Source organism: Panicum virgatum, chromosome 4N (assembly GCF_016808335.1).
Source record: "Panicum virgatum strain AP13 chromosome 4N, P.virgatum_v5, whole genome shotgun sequence".
In the NCBI taxonomy this organism is placed as follows: Eukaryota; Viridiplantae; Streptophyta; class Magnoliopsida; order Poales; family Poaceae; genus Panicum; species Panicum virgatum.
The window spans coordinates 27,491,216-27,503,531 of record NC_053148.1 but is presented as its reverse complement, the minus strand read 5'-3'; the positions used below and the strand labels follow the sequence as shown (position 1 = coordinate 27,503,531).

The 12,316-nt window shown below is 52.3% G+C and overlaps 1 long non-coding RNA gene and 1 pseudogene across 1 annotated transcript; one reads left to right on the top strand and one right to left on the bottom strand.

Moving 5' to 3' along the window:
- Nucleotides 1-333: 333 nt before the first annotated feature.
- LOC120670891 lies at nt 334-10,874 on the bottom strand (annotated as a pseudogene).
- Nucleotides 1,033-2,810, top strand: LOC120670892. The gene is made up of 2 exons (XR_005673418.1): nt 1,033-1,136; nt 2,602-2,810. It is a non-coding gene; the product is annotated as an uncharacterized LOC120670892 (long non-coding RNA).
- Nucleotides 10,875-12,316: the final 1,442 nt, after the last annotated feature.

Below are 12,316 nucleotides of genomic sequence, written 5' to 3'. Positions count from 1 at the left end.
ACGAAATGTTGTGTGACATTTAAATGGGAAATAAATGTGATACTGTGGCATTATATCTTCTTGTTATGTCCGATCTTAGGCTAGTCTCAATATGAGTTTCATGATATTAAATTCTGTACCATATTATCAATTTTGCTGACGTGGTGAAGAGAGAAAAGAAGAGAATTTAATGAGATGAGAGAGGAGTTTATCCCCCATAAAACTCAGTCGGCACACTTGTCTACTAATTCTTAGTCTTGATAACATGTCATGAAACTGTACATCGAGACTACTGGGTTCGAGAAACCAGTGGTGTCCTCTGACACCCGTGGTGGCCACCAGGGTTCGAGAAACTGTCTGTAAAATGTTGTGCCGAAATGTTTCTAAAACACTTCAATAATTAATGAACTAACAGATTTGATCCAAGGATACAACATAGGGTATATAGTAAGCTAGCTAGTTTACAATTAAAGTAAACATGGTACTACTTCGTTCAGGTCTTCGCACAGGATCCATTGCATACAATAAACCGGTAGCGTCTATATATTTCATCAATTCCGCTTCTTCGTCCTAACGACTAAGCGAGCGTGCAACGGTGTCCTCATCTCAGTAACAAGCCCTGGCCTCCCTGACATGTCAACCTCCACCTCCTTCCCCACACAGCCGACTGGCTTCCATTCGAACCGAGTCACCAGATTCTCCACGAATGACTGCAAAACCTTCATGGCGACTGCCGCACCCGGGCATGCCCTCCGCCCGGCACCGAACGGCATCATCTTCAACGTCTCCGAGCCGCTGCTGCTGCCGCCGCTGCCACCGGCGATGCCACAGACGATGAACCCTTCTCCGCCTTCCAGAAACCGCTCCGGTCTGAACACATCTGGCTCAGTCCACACCGTGGGGTCACGACCGATGTCACCCACTCCATAGTTCACAACGCTGCCCTTAGGTATCACGTATCCATCCAGGGAGACATCCCTGTCCGTCGTGTGAGCCAATAGGTAGTGCGCGGGCGGGTGGCGACGGAGGGCTTCAAGCACCACGGCTTCCAGCCCTCCACGAAGGGCCTCTCACTGCCTGTCGGCCTTGAATCGTTTCCGCCGCCAGCCCTCGTAGCGATGTCATTCCGTAGCTTTCGTTGGGTATCCTGTTGAAAGGTGTAACAACATGGCACTATTTATGCCATTTCAAGTAATTTTGGTGATCGAATGACAACGCAATCAATGGGACTAATGGTATTGTTAAGTGAACATTTCTACATCCCAGGGATGAAGTAAAAAGGCCATGCAAAGCAAAACACGAAGAAAGAACTCAAAGAAACGCTGAATTAGACGAGTTCTACTGAAATCAGTAGCACCGGAAGAACCGATGCTATAGGCATCGGTGCATCCGATGGTTGTCGGATGATCCGACGGCCTGGCTATTGGCACAAGTATGTGCGCCTCTGAAGATTAAGTGAAGCACCGGTTGAACCGACGGCTTCAAGATAGGCATCAGTGCATTCAACGTACTATGTTCCAGAGACGATGTCAAGCCCCCAGGAGAAGATTCTTCAGCACCGGATGAACCGGTGATGCATCGGAGCAAAGCACCGGTGTAATGACGTCAGCAGAAGAGAAGAAGACCAATGGCTAGTTGAGTGCTGTGAGTGACCGGTTTAACCGACGGGCAAGCATCGGTTCAACCGATGATCACTGTGTCAGCTGTCAGGAGTTCAACGGCTACTATGAGTCTTAGAGTGACCGGATGAACCGACGCTACCCCTGCCAGAGGCATCGGTTCATCCGATGATACGCAGATTTCTGCTGACCGTTGGAGCAACGGCTCCATGACTTGGAGGCCTATATATATATGGCATCCCCTGGCCATTTGAAGATTGCTGGAGTTCAAGGAAGTCACATACACACCCAAGAACCACTCCAAACCATCCAAGAGCTTAGTATTCATATCCTTAGCCCTTAGCACACTTTGAGAGTGTTGTGTAAAGGATTAGCTCTTAGTGAGTGAGATTGCAAGGCCTTGAGCCCTTGTGCTGTGGTTCTCTAGTGAACCAAAAGAAGAGCTTGGTGCGCCGGCCCCTTGGAGCTGTGAAGCTCGCCGGCAACGTCATCGACCCTCCGACTTGGTGTGGAGCGGCGACGACACTTTGTGCGGGGGACGTGGAGACCTCCATCCTTTGTGGAGAAGCTCCTTAGTGGAACCCGGGGCCAAGGTGACCGTGATTGTGTTCACGGAAGAGACTTGGTGACCGAGTAGCAATACTCTTAGTGAGTGCTACAACAACGTGGATGTAGGTGTGCCTTTGTGGCTAACCGAACCACGGGATAAACACCCGCATCAAGAGTTTGCTTTCTCCTATCCCGCTCATTAAGCTTCCGCATTTCATACTAGCAATTTGTGTGCCTTTACTTTCATAGAGTAGTTTCTTGATAGGAAAGGCTATAGGTTGCTAAACTCTTTTGGGATAGGGGTTTCACACTAATACAACCATAGTTGCACATCTAGATAGCTTGTTTTAGTTTAAGTTTTGTGCAAACTAGTTGGAGCCATAGGTCTAAGGTTTTAGAGTGCCTAATTCACCCGCTCCCCCTCTTATGCTAGAGCACCCGATCCTTACAAAAGGTTAATGTTTATTAATATGCAAGGCCTATATATATTTAGTCGATTGAAATCTTGATGTTATACTCAGATCTTGTGATCAAGTTGGAAATACACGACGAGGTTAGGGTTCTGGACTTCATGGTTCTGGGATTCACCCTGAATTGACCAAATTTCACCGAAATTCACCCACTTTGTTCAGGACCGAAACAAAACCGAAATGATAAAAAAAATCGACCAAAGTATTTATTATATTATCACTAAGATCTATACCACCCCATATACCCCTCTAGCTATAAAAATATGAATGAACTTTAGTTATATAATTCTTTTAGCCTCTTCAACTTTGTAATAGCTGATGAGCGCATAAACATCGTGTTTTCGCCATCGTTCACCAAAGCTCCTCTCTAGTTCTATCCCACTATCTTCTCTAGAAGTACTCAATTTCTCAATCTCCATATAAATGTAATCAAATTTTATATAAAAATGAATTTGTTGACCGGTCAAATAATCGAATCCTGGTCCGAAATTTCCGAAATTCACCCATATCGATCATCACATTTTGAAGCCCAAAACCTAGGATCCGTTGAGCTTTAGTTTTCTGGCAAGGAATTTGTGCCAGGGGAGGATACAGTATATATCTTGAAGGAGAACAGAGAGGACGTTGAGCTGGAGGTTCAAAAAAGACAGAGGCAGATGGGAAACAACTCTTTCGATTGAAAGAGATTGTTTTTTCTGCCTTCTAAGGAATACTCCTATATAACAACCCTATATTATGCACATGCAAAGTATAGCTTTTGACTCGTCAAAATCCTACATATAAGCTCCGATAGTTTTATATTCATTGTTCTGTGCATGACGTACCTGATGGAGTACTAGCCGTGCCATGATCCATTCGAGGGCCGTTGACGTGGTCTTGGCCGCGGCGTTCATGAACTCCCAGCAAAGGCTCACCATCTCAAGGTCTCCGAGCCCAAGGCTTAGAAGCGTGTCCGCGTAGCACCGAGGAGCTGCACCGTCGACGTCTCTGACTTTCTCTCGCCGTCGCCGGCGAGCACCGATGAGGGTCATGACAATGACATGGTGCCTCTTCTGGGCGTCCAACAATTTCCAGCACCTTGGTAAGTAGTACGCAAGCTGAAGGACCACGGGCATGAGGTGGAAGGCGTCAAGCTCAACGACGAGAGAGAGGATCTCGGCGTGCAAGCCACGCAGATGCGCGAGCACGTCGTCAGCTATGCCCTCTCCGAAGCATAGCGCGGCGAAGAAGAAGAACACAGCGTGCCGGAGCCGATCTGATGCGACCACGATGCCGTTGACACCCTCCCGCGCCTCCACCTCGAGGCTCTGAACGAGCTTATCGATGGACAACCACAGCGGGCCGCTGATGTCCGCAGCCACGAGGTGGGAGCTAAGGTTGCGTCGGAGGAGAGCCCAGCAGCTGCCGTACGCGGCGCTGTTGATACCGTAGGCATTAACTCCATAGGACAACGACGGCGGGCGCTGAGCGAAGGCGACACCCATGCTGACCAGTGTGCGGTGGGCAATTTCATGGCCGGCGATGAAGATCGCCGGCCTGCTGCCGGCCCAGAGGGTCACGTGTTAGATAACCCAGGCTCGGCTATGATCCTAGCTTCTCTAGTTTGTTTTTTCAATTAGCTGAATAAGAGCTTGTTCAGTTGAGCGCGTCATGTAACGGCCAGATGCATGCCTTGTTCGTGCAGTAGCAGTAGTGGGGGATGTTCTCGCCACTTTCTCGTCTGTGGGATGGCGCAGACCGGTAGGAGGTTGTGGCGTGCGCATCGCGTCCGTGGCAATCGGCATGCTCTAACCGTGGGATGGCACGGCAGTAGTGGAGCGTGAAGATAGCAGCGTCGTGGCATCAAGCCACTGTAATCTTTCATATATATTCAGTAACTGAGTCAGAAAACGGCGCGAAGTTGCGGCACCATTCTCCTTGTGTCTCTGTATTCGCGTGCGTTCCAGGTGTTGGTGTGTGTTCTGGTGATCACCGGCGGCAAGGGGTTGCCGGAGTTCACCGTCAACTGGCATCAGAGCGGTTGCGGTTCGAAGAGCTGTCATGGCGTCGCACTCGCGCACGCCGTCGGACAGTAGGCGCCGAGTGTCGCCGACGCCGCCGCCGCCGCCTCGCCGGCAGAGGGGCCGGGAGCGCGTCCTTGTCGAGCGGCAGGTCGTCAAGGAGATCGGCAACGCGGGGTGGCCGATGCTCACAAAGACCAACTACGCCGAGTGGTCGGCGATGATGAAGTTGATGTTGCACCCGCGTGGCCTGTGGGAGGCCGTGAACCACAACGACGTCTCTGAACACGAGGACATGATGGCCATGGAGGCCATTTTCAAGTCGGTGCCGGCCGACATGGTGGTGATGATGGCAAACAAGGAGAGCGCCAAGGCCACTTGGGATGACATCAAGACGGCGAACCTCGGCGTCGAGCGTGTCCGCAGGGCCAAGGCGCAGACCTTGAGGAGGGAGTGCCTCTCCTTCAAGGACGGCGAGAGCGTGGATGACTTCACCGTGCGCATCAACACCCTCGTGCAGCAGCTGAGGACGCTCAGCGACGTCTACACCGAGCCGACGGTCGTGCGTCAGTTCCTACAGGCCCTTCCCCCGCGCTACCACCAGATCGCCATGTCGATCGAGACCCTACTCGATCTCGACTTGATGTCGGTGGAGGAGCTGGTCGGGCGGCTGAAGGCGGCAGAGGAGCGTCACGGCCTCAGCGGGACCGCCAACAACATCGCGCAACTCAATCTCACCGAGGAGGAGTTGGTTGCACGCGTCTCCAAGCGCCTCCAGATCGGAGGCGGTGGCGACAGAGGCCAGGGGTCCAGCGGATCCAGTGGATCGCGCAGTGGACGTGGTCGTGGTGGCGGTCGTGGAGGAGGCCGTGGCACAGGCGCGAAGAAGAGAGGCGACGGAGTCGGCCGCGGCGACGGCGCACGCGGCGGCGCGCTGCGGCGGCGACTGAAACGAACATGGCACCATTTATGCCATTTCGAGTGATTTTGGTGATCAAATGACAACACAACACTTGGACTAATATGATTGTTAAGATGACGATTCTCAGGCTTTTAGGTTCAAGTGATGACAAAGAGAAAGAGAAAAAAGGCGTAGCAAGGCCCGAAGGGCCGCCCCTATGGGGGTTCCGCCAAGGGCATCGGTGCATCCGATGGTAGTCGGAAGAACCGACGCTATGGAATTCTGGTGCAGAAGGGAATCGAAGCCAAGTCAGCCTATAGGCACCGGTTGAACCGACGGTCCAAGAAAGGGCATCGGTGCATTGGGCGTACTGTGTACCAGAGACGATGTTAAGTGCCCAGGAGAAGTTTCTTCAGCACCGGTTCAACCGACGGTGCATCGGAGTATTGCGTCGGAGTATTGACATCAGCAGAAGAGAAGAAGCCTGTGAGTGACCAGTTTAACCGACGGGCAAGCATCGGTTCAACCGGTGGTCACTGTAGCAGCAGTCAGAAGTTCAACGGCTACTTCGTGTCTTAGAGTGACCGGATGAACTGACGCTACCCCTGCCAGAGGCATCGGTTCTTCCGGTGATACGCAGATTTTCTGCTGACCGTTGGAGCAACGGCTACAAGACTTGGTGGCCTATATATAAGCCTCACCCCGGCCATTTGAAGATTGCTGGAGTTGCTGGACATCCCAAACACACCCAAGAACATCTCCAAGCCATACAAAAGCATCAAGATCATATCCTTAGCCCTTAGCACACTTTGAGAGTGTTGTGTAAAGGATTAGCTCTTAGTGAGTGAGATTGCAAGGCCTTGAGCCCTTGTGCTGTGGTTCTCTAGTGAACCAAAACAAGAGCTCGGGCGCTGGCACCTTGGAGCGTGAAGCTCGCCGGCAACGTCATCGACCCTCCGACTTGGTGTGGAGCGGCGACGACATCTTTGTGCGGGGGACGTGGAGACCCCCATCCTTTGTAGAGAAGCTCCTTAGTGGAACCTGGGGCCAAGGTGACCGTGATTGTGTTCACGGAAGAGACTTGGTGGCCGAGTAGGAATACTCTTAGTGAGTGCATCACCGAGCCAGCGTCGCCCGCGTCGTCTTGCACCCGGGAACCTATCCACGTCCCCGAGGACAAGTTGTTCGTGCAGCTCGGCCAGAAGACCGAAGGGGGGAGCGCTCACTGGATCCTCGATACAGGAGCCACGAACCACATGACGGCCGAGCGCTCCGTCTTTTCCGAGCTGGACACCGGCGTGCGCGGCACCGTACGTTTCGGGGACGGCTCCGTCGTGGCGATCGAGGGGTGCGGTACCATCCTCTTCAAGCTCAAGAGCGGCGAGCACCGGGAGCTGGGCGGGGTCTACTACATCCCAAGGCTCACGACTAACATTGTGAGCATTGGCCAGCTTGATGAGGACAAGTACAAGGTCCTCATAGAACACGGCGTCCTGAGGATCTAGGATCAGCAACGACATCTCCTGGACAAGGTATCCTGTTCAGCTAATCGCCTGTACGTGCTGAATCTCGCGATCGATCGGCCGGTGTGCCTCGCCGCGAGATGCTCCGAGGTGGCCTGGCAGTGGCACGCCAGGTTTGGGCACTTGAGCTTTCAGGGACTGAAGCAACTGTCCAAGGGGCACATGGTGCGAGGGCTGCCACAGATTGATCATGTCGAGCAAATCTGTGACAGCTGTATGGCGGGCAAGCAACGGCGGTGTCCGTTCCCGGCTACAAGCAACTACCGTGCCAAGAACCTACTCGACCTGGTCCACGCAGATCTATGCGGACCTATCACGCCAGAGACGCCGGGCGGCAAGAAGTTGTTCCTCCTCGCCGTCGACGACAAAAGCCGCTACATGTGGCTTGTTTTGCTGAGCTCGAAGGACCAGGCGGCGGACGCAATCATTTGTCTCCAAGTGTGCGCCGAAGCCGAGGCGGGGCACAAACTCGGCACGCTTCGTATCGACCATGGCAGCGATTTCACATCACGTGCATTCGGGGAATATTGCGCCATGGAGGGGGTGCAACGACATCTCACCGCGCCGTACACTCCACAGCAAAACGGCATGGTGGAGAGAAGAAATCAAACTGTGTTGGGCATGGCGCGCAGCATGCTCAAGGCCATGCGCATGCCCGGCTGGTTTTGGGGGGAGGCTGTTCTCACGGCCATCTTCATCCTCAATCGATCACTGACAAGAAGCCTGGAGGGGATCACACCGTATGAGGCATGGTATGGGTCAAAACCACTTGTGCATTTCTTCCGTACGTTTGGGTGTGTTGCGCATGTGAAGGCTGCCGGTGGTCATCTCAAGAAGCTAGATGATCGGAGCACTCCCATGGTCTTTATCGGTTACGAGACCGGGACCAAGGCGTACAGGTTTTATAACCCTGTGTCCAAGCGAGTACATATCTCACGGGATGCAGTGTTTGATGAAGGCAGGGCGTGGAGCTGGACCGAGCGCGACGGTGGCGCTCACTCAGCGGACTCGGAGCCATTCCTCGTCGAGTACACGACGGTGAGCGAGCTGCAAGAGGGCAGTACGCTTGGGGGGAGTCCGGCACACTCAAGGGGTGGCGTGTCTGGTGGGACGCCAGTCGCGCCGGGAACGCCCACGTCGAGCGCGAGCGCGCCAGGCAGCGCGCATGGGAGCGGCACACCAGGGACTCCTGCTTCCTCTACACCAGGCTCTCCTGTGGAGTTCGCGTCGCCTCCTTCCGGTGATCTCGACCTCGACGAGGATCATGACGATGAGGTGCCCCTCCGTTTCCGCACCCTCGACAACGTACTGGGGCCGGCCGGGCTGCCTGGCATGGCTGAACGCGAGCTTGCGGTCGACGAGGACCTTCTCCTGGCCGTGGAGGAGGAGCCGGCAACATTTGAAGAGGCACGCCGGGAGGAGTGCTGGGGCTAGGCCATGAAGGAAGAGAAGTTCTCCATCGAGCAGAACAGGACATGGAAGCTCGTGAACCTTCCCCATGGCCATCGGCCGATTGGTTTGACATGGGTGTTCAAGGTGAAACGTGATGAGGTGGGCGCCATCGTCAAGCACAAAGCCCGCCTTGTCGCAAAGGGCTATGTCTAGCAAGAAGGAGTCGACTTTGATGAGGTGCTTGCTCCGATTGCTCGGATGGAGTCCATTCGCATGCTGCTTGCTGTGGCAGCTCGAGAGGGGTGGCTTGTTCATCATATGGATGTCAAGTCAGCGTTCCCCAATGGGGAACTGAAGGAGGAGGTTTATGTCCGGCAGCCGCCGGGTTTTGTCGCTGCAGGACATGAAGGCAAAGTGCTGAAGCTGGAAAAGGCACTGTACGGGCTTCGGCAGGCGCCACGAGCATGGAATATGAAGCTCGACGGCAGTCTGCGCAAGCTTGGGTTCAAGCGCTTCGTCAGCGAGCACGGCATGTACACGCGCGGGTCTGGCAAGACACGTGTGGTGGTGGGCGTCTATGTGGATGACTTGATCATCACAGGGGCGAACTCGGAGGATATCAGCGCGTTCAAGGAGGAGATGCACCGGCTCTTTCGAATGAGTGATCTCAGCCTGCTCTCATATTACCTCGGGATCGAGGTGAAGCAAGGCCGGAACGCGATCACGCTGGGTCAAGCAGCATACGCCAAGAAGCTGCTGGAGAAGGCGGGTCTGGCTTCCTGCAAGCCATGCTCAACGCCCATGGAGGTCCGCCTCAAGCTGTCTACCAAAAGCACGACGCCGGAGGTGGACGCGACGATGTACCGCAGTCTGGTCGGGAGCTTGCGGTACCTGGTGCACACGCGGCCCGACATCGCTTTTGCCGTGGGATACGTCAGCCGTTTCATGGAGAAGCCCAGCAAGAGCATCTCGTCGCCGTCAAGCACCTACTTCGCTACATCGCAGGCACAACAGAGTACGGCCTCGTCTACCCCAAGCTGTCGAGTGGCGACAACAATCTGATCGGCTACAGCGACAGCGACATGGGTGGGGATATTGATGAGAGGAAGTGCACCGCAGGTGTGCTGTTCTTCCTAGGAGAGATGCCAGTGACATGGCAATCTCAGAAGCAGAAGACGGTGGCATTATCGACCTGCGAAGCTGAGTACATGGCCGGGGCAGCGGGGGCGTGCCAGGCCGTGTGGCTTGTCCAGCTGCTGAGCGACATCACCGGCGACGTCGTTCAGCCGCCCACTCTGAAGATGGATAACCAGTCTGCAATCGCCCTGAACAAGAATCCCATCCTACACGATCGCAGTAAGCACATCGACACTAAATTTCATTTCATCCGAGAGTGTGTGGACAGTGGAAAAATTTGCCTGGACTACACAAGCACTCGGGAGCAGCTTGCAGATGTTCTAACGAAGTCCCTGGGGCAAGCACGGTTCTGCGAGCTGCGTGACAAGGTGGGCGTCGTCAAGTTGAAGTGAGCCGAGCCAGTGTTAGGGGGAGATTGTTAGATAACCCAGGCTCGGCTATGATCCTAGCTTCTCTAGTTTGTTTTTTCAGTTAGCTGAATAAGAGCTCGTTCAGTTGAGCGTGTCATGTAATGGCCAGATGCATGCCATGTTTGTGCAGTGGTTTTTTTGTGTGTGTTCGTAGCAGTAGTGGAGGATGTTCTCGCGACTTTCTCGTCGTGGGATGGCGCAGACCGGTAGGAGGTTGTGGCGTGCGCATCGCGTCCGTGGCAATCGGCATGCTCTAACTGTGGGATGGCACGGCAGTAGTGGAGCGTGAAGATAGCAGCGTCGTGGCATCAAGCCACTGTAATCTTTCATATATATTCAGTAACTGAGTCAGAAAACGTCGCGAAGTTGCGGCACCATTCTCCCTGTGTCTCTGTATTCGCGTGCGTTCCAGGTGTTGGTGTGTGTTCTGGTGATCACTGGTGGCAAGGGGTTGCCGGAGTTCACCGTCATCACGACGGGGCCATGGGCATCGTGGAGGCGCCGAAGCACTGTTGAGAGAGAGGCGATGGTGGGAGGCCGACCGAAAAGGTATCCTAGCAGCGGCATCCGTGGATGTCCGGGAGGGAGGGAGGTACGACGTCGACGACTGTAGTATAGCTTTTGGTTCGTGAGGGCCAGGATGAAGAAGAAGAGAGTCACCGCGGCGATGGAGAGGAGATGGAGAGGAGTAGTGGGTTCATCCCCTTGATTATGGCAAGAGGAGACCGTATCAATGGTGTGGCCAGGTGTGAGATTGAGCCCTTTTGCAATCCCTATCTTTTGTAGATGATGAGGAAGGTGTATGTACGTGGACTCGTGTGTGCTCCAAGAATATTGTATGTATCTGTTTTTTTTTCTCTCCTTTGAAGAAAAAACCATAAGGATACATGGCTAGTGACTAGGATGAATCCTCGTGTCAAGTCCCTTCAAATCGATGAGAGGTGGCAAGTGGTAAGCGAATAATTAAGCGAGATATACGCTGCTAATGTTGCTCTTTTGTCTTCATCTTTCGATGAATGTTTGTAAGGAACATGGTTTTATTAGACCATTGTTTGTGATTTTATTGATTGTATAACAACATAGTCAATGGAAATAACAAGTTTGCGAGATCATATTTGTAGAATTTTCTAAATTCCATGAATGTAATCAAATGGACAACCACAGCGGGCCGCTGATGTCGTCAGCCACGAGGTGGGAGCTAAGGTTGCGTCGGAGGAGAGCCCAACGGCTGCCATACGCGGCGCTGTTGATACCGTAGCCATTAACGACTCCATAGGACAACGACGGCGGGCGCTGAGCGAAGGCGACACCCATCCTGACCAGTGTGGTGTGGGCAATGTCATGGCCGGCCCAGAGGGTCACGACGGAAACATCGCGGAAACATTGTATCAATATTTGTCGTTTGTTCATTGAACACGAAATAACTCATCATGTGATTGTACGATAGCCTCTCACCCTGCTGTGATGGTGGAATCCCAATAATCTCTTAGATCCACCTCGCACAACCGCATATTACATAGAAGCTCTAAGGACGCCAGCCAACTGCCTTTTGTGTATAACGTTGCGTAGATGCTGAAGGCCAGTCCGCTTAAAAGAATCTTGACAGATACCCATCATTGTATCAAACCTTCCCAATCACTAGTGGAGATGTAGTGCCACAGTGGCACGTATTAAAATTTAAATTGTTTAAAAAATAATTGGATTGAATCGAACTATTACTAAAAAATCTATTATTTGTTGCATGATGGAATCAATTATATTTGCTATCTAAAAGTCTAAAGGGAAATAACATTTAGTATCTATATAAGACAACTTTTAATTAAATATGAAAGCATATTATTTTCATCCAGATGTTTATAGAATTAGTTAGTCAACAAATAGGCGAGGAACAGGGTGAGTCAGCTTAATAGGAAGGAATGTCCAACATGATTTGTTATCAATTGGAGTTTACATGAGTTTATTTGGTCCAATCAAATTCATGCATGTAGGCAATATTTATTTTCATAAATATAGAGGATACGTGGCTAGTGACTAGGATGATTCCTTGCGTCAAGTCCTTCAAATCGATGAGAGGTGGCAAGTGGTAAACAACTAATTAAGCGAGATGTTCACGGCTGATGTTGCTCTTTCACTACTAGAATTGGCAACGCTCCCTAGTGTCAAGAGGGACTCCCGTGTGTTTTCTACAAACACTTGGTAATCTCCTAATATTTTCCATGTGTTTATAATCGACGCACGGGAAACTATTTCAGCACACGGGATCATATTTATCTTTCCTAGAGTTGCAATTGAACAAACGGGATTTTAACAGACACTTGGTAACTTTCTAATATTTC